General features: G+C 46.8%; 1 protein-coding gene across 3 annotated transcripts in view; it reads right to left on the reverse strand.

The window, feature by feature from the left end:
- Window positions 1–13,066, reverse strand: part of PAK6 (p21 (RAC1) activated kinase 6) — a 57,935-nt gene that overhangs the window by 35,975 nt on the left and 8,894 nt on the right. The window contains exons 1-2 of one of the 3 annotated variants that reach the window (XM_075065474.1): window positions 2,427–2,733; window positions 1,194–1,278 (exon numbers count right to left, since the gene is read on the reverse strand). The gene's annotated coding sequence lies outside the window, so the exon portion shown is untranslated. Of the gene's footprint in view, window positions 1–1,193; window positions 1,279–2,426; window positions 2,734–13,066 lie in introns of those variants that run through there. The other 2 variants (XM_032802545.2, XM_032802540.2) reach the window with 2 other exon arrangements.

Consider the following 13,066-nt stretch of genomic DNA (forward strand, 5'->3'; position numbering starts at 1 on the left):
CCCATTCATGTCAACAGAGATACACAGGAGCAAAAATGATGTGATAGAGTGGAGAATTGGTCCCATAGTTTAAATCCTGATCTGACATGGTCTGAGATTGCTGTGATGATACATGTGCTCTTCCCTAACCCCTGGGCTGAGGAGGGTAGCATCTTATGTTAACTTCCAGAGATTCTGTCACTGACTGAAGAGGAGTGTTAACTGGACTCCCAGGGAGTTATGTGTGAGCCAGACCCAGGGGATGACATGGAGCCTTAGATACCATCCTTCTACAAAGACAGATAGATAAAGCTTGATTATCAGGAGCAAAAATAATGCAGTGTAGGTTTGAAAATAAAATATTGCATGATCCAGGAAAATGGGATGTATGTAGTTAAATGCATTTTTACTTACAATTAGAGCTAATCTGTCCAATTGTTTTAAACAGTTTACTCAACATATTTAGCCCTTTCTCTCTGCACATGAATTGTCTTTGAACAGATTGTGATTTTTATGAACACATCAAATAATTTTGACAAAGATGTTTGACCTGTGGGTTGTTCACAAACTGTTCACAGCAACTATCCATTTAGGTACTGATACTCAGAATTCGTTATTTGACGTGTGGGACTGGTCACCAAGCTCACATGCTATTGTTTCTGTTCCATGATAGGATGGCTGAACTTTTATGAAGTACATACACTTTCCTCTGGAAGGAATTTTGTTTGATCATCAAAACAAATTTTGTTTCTCAGTTAACTGAATCTCACCTGCTGGGCCCCAAATTCTCTCTCATGAACATTCTTACACACAAAATTTTGTTCACATGAATGTTCACAGGCAGCATACCACAGAGGGACACAAACAGGCTGCTCTGAAGCCCAGCTGCTAATTTCACAAACAGGTCTTCATACTAGTTGACCAGCTCTATTTACTATTAGCTTATTTATAAGCCATTGTTCATACATATCAATGTGCTGCACAATGTGCACATCAATGCACAGCATTACCACGTGATTAATAACTAGACTGCTTAGGGGAGAGAGAATTTATACAATGCCAAGACAGCAGCACCCCTTTCACAAGCAGCAATTTAGGGATTCAGCTGCACTGGGCATTGTCTTATGGATGGACTCCAGAAAGGGGGATTGGCCATTTATCTTTTCAGCAAATGCCTCATTTTGCACATATCCCAAAGCCCCACCTTTGAGTACTCACTCACCAGCTAGGTGCTTCTCTTCTTCTTCTTCTCAGACTACTTCACTGTTCGGTACTCCAGTACATTAAGTCATTAATATCCTGGCAAACAAGAGGACAAACGGATCAGTAAATATTACTGGACAATTGCCACAGACCTACCTTTTCCTTGTAGTGTGTGTGTGTGTGTGTCTGTCTGTCTGTCTGTCTGTCTGTGTGAGATCACTTGGTTAAAAGAGATTGTGTGTACATTGCCAATGTCATTTGACAAATGGTTTTCAAATAGTATGAAGTTAGCTAGTTCCCTGACACTCCAGATATACACAGTGTTTCGACATGATATGTCAGTAGCTGTGCTGAAAGGGTCTTAGCTGACATAGCAAGGGAGAAATCTAGGGATATGGGCATGAGGGGTTTTAGCTAGTCAGTCAATCAATAAGTATCTTTGATAGGTATGGTGAGAGCCCCTGCAGATATAAGGGGGCTTCCTGGAGATATTGTTACATCTTGCATACACCAGCAAGCAGGCATGTTCCTGACATGGGCTGTCTGCTTTCCCAAGCATCATCAGGGGTGACTTTAACCTTCTTCACCAACTGCCAAGTCCAGTAAGGCATTTTCATTCCACACTCTGCGTTGTTGACAGTTTACACTAACAGGTCCCAAATGCCACATCCCCATAAGAGACATGCATTCTTGCTTGTCTGAAGGGGATGGGGTGGTGACAGAAAGGAGATCACACTGCCTGTCCCACTGTGCGAGTGCCAGTAGAGGACAATTCTGAGTGAGAATAGAGAAAGGGCTGCAGGGAAACCACCACTGCCATCCAGCAAAGCCAACTGGTGGACAGTGTCCCTGGGCTGTAGGAGCAAAGATGGAGTAAATTCCTTCCCAGAGCAGCCCAGCTCCCAGTTTTCTTTCCCTTCCAGAACCAGACCGGAAGGAAAAAGCTCCACAACCCCCAAACTGCTTCCCTCTCCCATTGCCGTAAAGTGGTGCTGCCAACACACAAGAGCTTGGCACGTGCATTCCTGGCACTGCTAAGATTGAAAACGCAGCTCCGAAGAGAAGGGGTTAACCCATAGAAGCACAGCCACGGGAAAGCTGAGACATTAGTTTAAACTGACAGACCTAGTCCTCTGTAAACAGAGGAAACAAACCCCAGGAAACAGCAGCCATTAGACGGTTGTTGTTCTAAATACAGAAAGCAAACCCAGTGACCGTCCCCAGACCTGCCATCTGATGCTTACCCTAGATTTCTCACTGCTCCAGAACCAGTGGAGAGGTGGAAATATTCTCACGCTGGAATCCGTTGACTCGCCGAGAAACTTGAGAGAGAAAGGAGAAGGCAAGAGAGAGCGGGAGAGAAGGGGGCGGAGGCAGCTCTGACATGTTTGTACAGTGCCTGGTTCACCTGGCTGTGAATTTGATTTCAGGGTGTGGTGGTAGACGAGACACAGAAATGTTCAGCGCTGGAAAATCTCAGGCTCTCATTGCAAACAGCATGATGAAAGCTGACACTGGGGCCTCATGGGATCCTCCTCCCTCCTCATCACCATCTCCTTTTGAACTCTGGAAGGGACAGGAGAGAGAAGGTGCTCAGAGTTGCACCAGAGCACTGAGGTTTGCTGGGCCTCAGACAAGAGCCTCTGCAAGGTCGCCACCTTGCACCCCTCCTCACTGGCTGACCTATTAATGCTCCGACTTGCTGGTTACTGTGCTTCTCTTGTTTCCACTGCCTTGGGGCCTAGAGCTGCTGCAGTTCCTAATGAATCCCGACATCTCCTGCTGTGTTGTGAATTTCAGGACCTGCCACAAATTCCTAGTCATTCCTGGCAGCAGGAACTTTGATCATTTGATATATGTCCGGATAGATGATAATTAATTTGCATTGCAGATGTGCAGCACGTGACCTGGTGCCAATCCTTTTCCTCTGTAGCTTGCTATGAGTCAGTGCTGTGTGGTCTACTGTCTAGTATCACCCTATAATCCTGTTGCTCCAATTGTGCTGTGGCTCGGGGCTTATTGACTCCTGGAAATATACATTTCTGCATCAGTGACTTCTGTCTGCTGGAACATCAGTCAGCAGCGGGGGATGGGAAGAGGTGGAACGTGGATGAGGAACAGGAGGAGGTCAGAGTTCATGTCTGCCAAAGCCATCAACAGCAATTTCCCTAGAGCAAATAAAGGGGACTCTTCCCTTATTGCAACAGTCTATTGCAAACAATGCCAGTCTAACTGATTAGGTCCAAAGAGCAAAGCTAAAAATACCCCCACCTCACACCGTGTAATTTACTCCCTTTTGTTTGTGTGTGTGTGTATGTTTTGCTAACATGGTATTTAATAAAAAAAAAAAATCCATGATATAAGTAACCCTGATCAATTAAACTGACATGGGCACCACAGACAGACATTATGGCCCAGTGGATGGGGCAGAGAAGTGGGACTCAGGAGACCTGGGTCCTAATCCTGACCCTGCCACTGACTTTCTGTGTAACCCCTCGGGTAAGTTACTTCACCTCCAAGTGCCTCAGTTTCGCCTCCCACTACTTCTCTTGTCTATTTAAATTACAAGCTCTTCAGGACAGGGTGTCTTTTACTATGTGTATGTACAGTGCCCAGCACAATGGGCCCAGGGTCTCAGCTAGGATCTATAAGAACTACTGTAATTCAGAGAATCATGATAATAATACTGAGGGCAGGTCTACACTAGAAGCGCTACATTGGTGCAGCTGCAGCATGTCTGGTAAAGACGCTCTATGCCAACAGGACAGTGCTCCTGCATTATTCTACAGGTCCTTGTCTGCTGAGGCCTACCAAGGAGATTTCCTACTGGTTCCCTACAGCAGCCTCTCTGGGGTCCAGGAAGTAAAGTTAGCCAAGACCTTTTTTAGCTGGGGGTTGATCTGCCTGTTCCTATTGGGGCATGTAAAGTTGGTGTCCCATGAGCAGTTGTTTCCAAGAAAGGAGACATTTTTATTAGCAATGGGAAACACCAAACAGTGCTCAGAAGAAAGAAGGGCCAGCATTAGCATCCCAGCAGCTCTCCCTTCAGAAGACTGCAATTTGAGCTGCAAAGTGCTGTCATGTGGAAGATCAGAGCATGAGCCTTTGTTTGCCAGGTTGGCAAGGGATGTGCCTGCTGCTGAGATGTGTGTTACACTCTTGCATACTGTCATTCATTAGCATCTGCTTCTTCTATACATTTCCATTGTGCCAGGCCATGAAGGTTGGTCTATTTGAGTAAGTTTGGAGGAGCAGCACAAAGAAATATCACTTATACTGTACAGGGAGTCATTCAGGTTTGGGACGGCCTTTAAATCTACACAAGAATGGTCCTCCATGGCTTTAAGTGTTTGGGAGCATCGCACAAAGCCCTCTAAAACAAGAGGCACATCTTAGTCATGGAGACAGGCTTTGCCACAGATGGAAGGGCCTGGCTTTACTTGCCAGAATGAGGACTTTGGATGGAGCCAGACAGGCCAGCCGACAGCAATTCCAGGCCCCAGGACAGAACAGTCAGCGGGCCCCCAAGCACGCACAAGCCACGCCCACGAAGACGGTCTGCCTGACATTTGGGTGGTGCTACGCCTACACTGGCAGGTGCCCAGTGAGCTGCCGGGTGCATTGCTGGGCACACTCTTCCTCCACAGCTAGGGCTTCCATATGCCTACCCAGTAACGTTGCCAACTGTCTAATCATGCAAACCCCACCCTTGCCTGGCTCTGACCCTTCCCCGAGACCATGCCCCTGTCCCGCCTCTTCTCTGAGTCCCCACCCCCTGCTCACTCCATCCCCCTCCCTTCTCCATTGCTCACTCGCCCCCCACCTTCATTCACTTTCACCAGGCTGGGGCAGAGGGTTAGGGTGCAGGAGGGGACCAGGGGGTCGGCGCTTACCTCACATAGCTCCCGAAAGCAACCGGCACACCCCTCTGGCAACAGCTCCTAGACAGGGGGCCCAGAGGATTTCCACGTGCTGCTGCCCACAGGCACTGCCCCTGCAGCTCCCATTGGCCACAGTTCCTGGCCAATGGGATCTGCGGAGTCAGTGCTCAGGGTGGGGGCAGCGCACGAAGACCCCCTCCCCAGAGGCCGCAGGGATGTGCCAGCCGCTTCCAGGAGCAGCGCAGAGCAAGGGCGGTGGAGCAAAGCACCCCTTTGCCCTCCCCTGTCAGCAGGCCTGGAGCCAGAGCAGCTTGAAGCCTGAAGTGAACCTCAGCAGTCTGGGATCTTAAATGAAGATCTGGAGCACCATTTAGGGTGGGAAGGGAGGACTGTAGCCCCCCTCTGAGTTTTGTACCCAAGGTCTCCTCACAGTGCATGCCCTACCTTAGCCGGAGCTCTTAATTGCAACACATCTTGAGTGTGATATGTGATGAATTCTGTACTGCTCCCAGCTTCTGCCTTTGGGGCAGGGAGTTTGTTTATAAACAGAAGCAAGGTGATTAAGATAACAAAAGCCTTGTAATTAAATTATGGCTAGTTAGATGATCCTGAAAGCATTGCTAAGCACTCCAGTTAAAAGATTGAAAACAAAGGGTAGGAATAAATGGTGAGAGTGGAGACAGGTAAATATTGGTATCCCACAGGGCTCTGTACTGGGATCAGTGCTGTTCAACATATTCATAAATTATCTGGAAAAAGGGGTAAACAGTGAGGTGGCAAAATTTGCCAATGATACAAAATTACTCAAGATAGTTAAATCCAAAGCAGACTGAAAAGGGTTACAAAGGGATCTCACAAAACTGGGTGACTGGGCAACGCAATGGCAGATGAAATTCAGTATTGATAAATGCAAAGTAATGCACATGGCGAAATATAATCCCAACTATGCATACAAAATGATGGGGTCTAAGTTAGCTGTTACCCATCAAGAAAGAGATCTTGGAGTCATTGTGGACAGTTCTCTGAAATCATCCACTCAATGTGCAGTGGTAACCAAAAAAGCTAAGAGAATATTGGGAATCATTAGGAAAAGGATAGAAAATAAAACAGAAAATATCAAATTGCCTCTACATAAATCCATGGTCCACCCACATATTGAATACTTCATGCAGATTTGGGTCACCCCATCTCAAAGTACAGAGAAGGGCAACAGAAATGATTAGGGGTCTGGGACACCTACCATATGAGGAGAGATTAAAATGACTAGGACTTTTCAGCTTGGAAAAGGATGACAAAGGGGGATACGATAGAGGTCTATAAAATCATGAAAGGTGTGGAAAAATTGAATAAGGAAATGTTATTTACTCAGTCACATAACACAAGAACTAGAGGGCACCCAATGAAATTAATAGGCAGCAGATTTAAAACAAACAAAGGTATTTCCTCAAAGTTAACCTGTGGAACTCTGCCAGCGGATGGTATGAAGGCCAAAACTATAACAGGGTTCCAATAACAGAACTAGATAAGTTCATGGAGGATAGGTCCATCAACGGCTATTAGCCAGGGTGGGCAGGGATCCAACACCATATTCTGCATGCCCCTAGTCTCAGTTTGCCAGAAGCTGGGAGTGGGTGACAGGGGACAGATCACTTGATGATTGCCTGTTCTAGTCATTCCCTCTGAAGCACCTGGGATTGGCTACTGTTGGAAGACAGGATACTGGACTAGGTGGACCATTGGTCTTACCCAGTACTGCCATTCTGATGTTCTTATATAGAACCCAGATGTTCCTCCATCCCCCCGCTGTAACCCACTAGGAACCCTCTCCTCTCCCAGAGCCCAGGAGCCCTAATGGGGTCTCTCTCTCCGCAAAGTTAGAAGCAAAGTAAGAATATACTTACTAAAATATACATTTTTAAACCTAACCAGTGTCCCTTAAGTGACTTACCACAAGATGTCAGAACATATTAATATTAGAGCTGACTGGGTCTAATATTTATTTAATTTTCTTTCTTTTATATAGGAATTAGATACAATGCGCCTGTCAGCTAATTGCTGTGTTATCTGCCAAAAAACTAGAGTTTTCAAGTGTCTTAATAGCTCCTGGAATCATGGTTAAAGTTGCCCCTTCCCCCCACCAAAATCTGAAGTGGCACCCCAATGAAGACTAGGCTGTCTTCCAGGCTTTTTAGGTAAGACTTGGATTCCTAGCATCCCATGCACTTTTGAAAACACAGACTTTCCCTGTGAATCGAAGCTCTCTAGATTTTCGTTCCAATTACAATTTGCCCATTGCCTCTTTCCAACACATTGCTGCTGCTCCCCAGCCAGCTGCTTCTTGGGGAGAATTACACACGAACAAAAAGAGAGATCACTCTTGCCACAGTTGCTGAACTGCAAGTTGCTCTTTCAGACTACTTCTCCCAACCCCAGGACTGCCTCCCCTATGGCAGCCATAAGTGAGGAACAAGAAAGACTGCAGAGCGTATTGGTCACCCTCCCTGGCTGAGCCTGGTTATTTGATTTATAAATACAGCAAATTATTTGAACCACCTCACACCATGTCTCCAAAAGAGAGAAACTTGTTGCCGTATTTCAACTGGATGCTGCAGGTCTCCTTTCTCTCTCTCTCCCTGCTTAGCCCAGCACAATAAACAGCACCAGTACTCACCATCTGCTGCCGCCCCCACACTCTCATTTTCAGTGGATCAGATTCAAGGACCTTTCTATTGGAGCAGGCCTCCATTAGACAGATATGTGCTGGAGACTAGGAGAGGGCAATCCAGCAGCAGGTTTGGCGCTCAGGTGCAATTTAGATAAGCACTCTAAAGTTTAGGTGCTTACCCAAGGCTTATCTGAACCATGCAGACCTTGAGTCTGTACAGCTGACAGGGAATCTCACAGGAAGAGACTCTCACCTTGTTCTCATTTATTTTACTTTATTATATTATTTTTTGCACATTTGCTTTCAGTTCTAGCTAGAAATAGTGAAAGAACAGCCTCTCCTGGGCTATTTCAGCACCTGCATCTAGCTAAGCCAGACCACTCCCATCTTATTCTTTACTATTTGTATTACAGTGGTGCCCTGGAGTCCCAAGCAGGACAGGGCCCAGTTTGTGCTAGGTGCAGTACAAACACACAGAACAAGGCAGGGACTGTTGCTAAGAGTTTACACTTTAATCCTGCTTCCATGCCTTGAAATGCAGAAGGGTGTAAGGATGGGGGTTGTTTCAGTCTAGCAGAGTTTGCTCATCCCTGTTGGAGAAATGAGTACTGTCTGGAGACCACAACACATCCACATTCAGCGGTCTCATAGGCTGGGGCCCCCCAAGGTTATTTACAGAGGAGCTGGAACCCCTGACTACTGAGAGTTATTCAGGCTTGGGTCCTTGTACTGACACAGCAGGACCCCCATCAGGAGCACAAAGCATGTAGATAAGGAGACAGATTTGCTTCAGAAGGGACAAGAAAGTATCCAGCTTTACTTTAGAGCTGTAACTCCATCCAGCCTGGACATGACACTCAAGCAAAAGCTTGAACCATCACTAGGGCAGCATATGAGGCATTTTGCTATTGGTAAATTGCCAGTGGTTCGACAAATGGTCCCTGTATATAATATGGCCCCAATTTGTTTCTAAATCACTTCCATGCACTTGTTCAACATCTTTTTCCTTAAAATAAACTCACAGGCTGGTTGAATTGCAATAGAAATAATGTAAAGTTTAATCCCAAAAATGTTCCAGTAGGACTAACCACATCAGTGCTGCCTTACACGCCAGATATGGGAGGCAGGAGTTACACTAAAGGCACATCTGATGCTTCCTCCAAGCTAAATCATTCCTTCACTGCCAAAGTTACAACAGAGGGTCAGTACGTTCTAGCTCTCCCATAGTCTCATTGTGCCACCTTGGGCAAATCCCTTCTACTCTAGTGTGCAGATCTGTAAAATTATTCTATTAACACCTACCTCATCCAGCTACTAGACTTCATGTTAATTCATGCTGAATTCATGTTTCTTGAAGTGCTTTGAGATCCTTAAAGATGCTACAGAAATACAAACTGAAATCTTTTGCAGAGGAAACAGGGACATAGATTATAATAACCTCTGTTCAGAACATCTATTCTAGGTCAATCATCTGAAGTAGAGATATTAACCAAATTCAGATACAGTATAATCTATCTACTTTATTAGCCAGCAAAATGTTAGAAGTCTGCTAATAGCTATAACATGCTAGTTTTACTATTCAACCTCCAGCTTCAACTTCTGCTTAAACCCTATTTCTTTGTTGCTTTTTAAGACTCATCTGAGAGCTTTTGCTCATGTATATGATTGACCTACACCTTTCCCATTACATGGGTTGCTGGATAACTACCTCTGCTTTTGAAATATTCCTGCTGGCCATATTTCAAACATCTACATTCAACATTTAGTGCCAAGTCAACCCCACTCTATGTCTATCTTAGGGCACCACTACACTGGCAAAGTTACAGTGCCGGCAATTACAGCGCCACTCAGAGAGCACAGAAGGGAAACCGTTGTTGTGTGTTCACACTGACAGCTGCCTGCACAATAGGATGTTCATATTTGCAGCACTTACAGCGGTATTCAGAGCGGTGCACTCTGGGCAGCTATCCCACAGAGCAACTCTTTCTCTTCTGCCGCAGAAACTTGTGGGAAAGCAGAGAAGGAGGAGTCACGGGGGTATCCTGGGTCCTGTCCCAATGCTCTGTGATGCATTGCTTTGCATCCCAGCAATCCCCATGCTTCCATCTGCATTTGGCGTCATCTTCAATGGTTTGTGTACTGTGCACCCTGCCTCTTTTGGGCAGCAGGAATGGATCCTGAACTGCTGACCAGTATGCTGCTCACTCTGACCAACACGTCACTAGTGGCAGTGGAGTTATTACTTAAACTACAAAGATAAGAGGAGTGTGATATTGATCTCGCCACGAGTAGTAGCTATGACACGCAATTGCTTGCAGCATTCACAGAGATGCTGACCATAGTGGAATGCCGCTTTTGGGCTTGGGAAACAAGCACTGGGTGGTGAGATCACATCATGATGCATGTCTGGGATGACAAGCAGTGGCTGCAGAACTTTTGCATGAGGAAAGTCACATTCATGGGACTGCATGATGAGCTTGCCCCAGCCCTGAGGTGCAAGGACACAAGAATGAGAGCTGCCCTGTCACTGGAGAAGCACATGGCAATTGCACTGTGGAAGCTGGCTACTCCAGACTGCTACCGATCGGTTGCTAACCAGTTCGGAGTGGGAAAGTCGACCGTTGGACTCGTGTTGATGGAAGTGTGCAGGGCCATTAATCGCATCCTTTTCCAAAAGACTGTGATTCTGGGTAATGTGTGTGACATTGTGGATGGCTTTGCACAAATGGGCTTTCCTAATTGCAGAGGGGGGATAGATGGCATGCACATTCCAATTCTGGTACCAGACCACCTAGCCACTGAGTACATTAATCGCAAGGGGTATTTCTCAGTGGTTCCCCAGGCGCTTGTGGATCACCGTGGGCATTTCACAGACATTAATGCAGCCTGGTCCAGAAAGTGCTTGATGCACACATCTTTCAGAACACTGGCCTGTTCAAGATGTTGCAAGCAGGGATTTTCTTCCCGGACCAGAAGATCACTGTGGGGGAAATCAAAATGTCCACTGTGATCCTGGGAGACCCCACCTACCCTTTAATGCCATGGTTTATGAAGCCATACATGAGGCAACTTGACAGCAGGAAGGAATGGTTCAACAACAGGCTGATCAAGTGCAGACTGTTGAGTGTGCATTTGGCCATTTAAAAGCCTGCTGATGATGCCTGTATGGGAAGCTGGACCTTGTTGATGACAATATTCCTATGCCTAGAACCGTATGCTGTACGCTCCATAATATTTGTGAAGGGAAGGGTGAAAGCTTCACTCAGGGCTGGACCACAGAGGCTCAGTGCCTGAAGGCTAAGTTTGAACAGCCAGAAACCAAGGCTATTAGAGGGGTGCAGCACAACGCCATAAGGATCAGGGATGCCTCGATGCAGCAATCTGAAGCTGAAAGCGACTAATATTTGTTGCTATGCTCGGGACTGCAATGCATGTAATGCTAGGAGGTGATTGGTGCACATGATGCAAGAAGGGGGCTTAACATAATTGTATGTTGCTTTGCAGTATTCTTTTTGCTTTCACTTAATAGAATAAAGATTGCTTTCAAACCAACACAATTATTTTATGAAAAGACAACCACCAGAGAAGAGAGTCAAATGAAAAATTCATCAGCAGGGAGGGGGATGGGAGAAGGGGGAAAAGAAGGTTTCAAGAGGAGGAGAGGTTCTGGGACAGCTACAGATTTGTGTATGTCCAGGGATCATACCCAACCTTCTTCTTTGGAGAACAATGCAGCGGGTGCTATACTTCAGCAGGGCCAAACTGCAAAGGGATGGGTGTTGAGTGCAGTGGGCAGTGGGAGTCCACACTGCTGGACTGTGAGGAGGGAGGAGTGGAATGCTGCGGATAGAGAGTGGAGCCAGGAGGTTGATAACAGTGTGTTGGCAGTGTGTGGGGAGAGCATAGGAAAGAGTTTTTTGACAGCGGCTGCAGAGGAGGGCGGGTGCAGAGCTGCTTGGTTTGAAGAGCTAGTATCTCCTGGATCGTGTCCACTTGGCGCTCCATAATGTTTAAGAGCCACTCCGTGGCTTCTTTTTGGTGTGCCGCGTTCTCCTTTCGGTCCCTCTTCTCGCTATCCCACCACTCCTTCAATTCCTGTTTCTCAGCAGCGGAGTGCATCATAACCTCAGGGAGAAAGTGCTCCTTAGTTCTTCATGGCCACTTTCTAATTCTGCACAGCCGTTCTGCTGCTGATAACAAAGAGGGAGGCTGAGCTCCCAAGGTCAGCTATGTGAAGTTTAAATACAACATTTTATAGAAGCAGTATTGTTTGCAACACAGACAACACTGATTCAGTGCTTTAAAACATAGCCAGTACTCACACACCTGCTCACTAACCGGCTGACCCCAGGCAAGTACACATGAGCCACTAGACCTCCAAAATGGTGAATAGCCACAGGGCCAGGGTAAATCACTCTTTCCGGACCCTGCTGTACATTGGGTACGTGGCTCTTGGGAGAGAGCCAGCACTGTAGGAGGGCTTGATAATCATTCCTGTCCCCACACTTTCCACAGGATGTGATCATTATGGAAGGTATCTTGCTGCTGAGGATGAACAGGGAATCCAGGGAGGATCTTCTCCAAGCCTGCGGCTTCTGCCCTGGCCCCTATGCGGCTCACCTGTGTGCAGCAATGGTCCGTCCCGTCCCCCAACCCATGACGGCAAAGTAGCGTGGGAAAGTTACCATTAATGGGGCAAGAAACAAAGCAGCTCTGCCAAGGAACCTGCAGTAGCGGATTGTCTAGTATCTCCAAGAGAGTTTCCAGGAGATCTTGGAGGGAGATTCCCATGAAGTGAGGGAGTCTATCAACAGCCTGTACTGATGCTCAGACTAGACATGCAGTGAGAGACAAGCCTGCTTTCTGCAACCTACCCCCAACAACTCACTTCAGCGAGTCCCAAAATCAGATCCACTTACCAGAGGCCTCCTCTCCTGTTTGCACTTCGCCAAAATCCGACTGATGTGATTGGCTAGGCTCCTCTGAGGTAGAAAAGAGCTCCTGACTGCATGCATCTCTGACCTCCAACTCATCCTCTGCCTCTGGATCCCCCTCCCTGTCTTCGTCCAAGATTTCTTCCTTCTGGCTCAGTCCACTCTCAACTGGCATGCGAGCCAACGAAGTATCCACAGGGACCTTCGCAGTGGAGGTGGGGTCACAACCAAATATCACGTCCAGCTCTTTGTAGAACTGGCAGCTCGTGGGTGCAGCACCAGAGCGGCAGTTTGCCTCCCATGCCTTGGGTTAGGCATTGCGCAATTCCTTCACTTTGATCCTGCACTGCAACTTGTCCCGGTCATGGCCCCTTTCTGTCATGCATTGTGAAATCTAGCCGTAG

The sequence above is a fragment of the Chelonoidis abingdonii genome, chromosome 4 (assembly GCF_003597395.2).
Source record: "Chelonoidis abingdonii isolate Lonesome George chromosome 4, CheloAbing_2.0, whole genome shotgun sequence".
NCBI lineage: Eukaryota > Metazoa > Chordata > Testudines > Testudinidae > Chelonoidis > Chelonoidis abingdonii.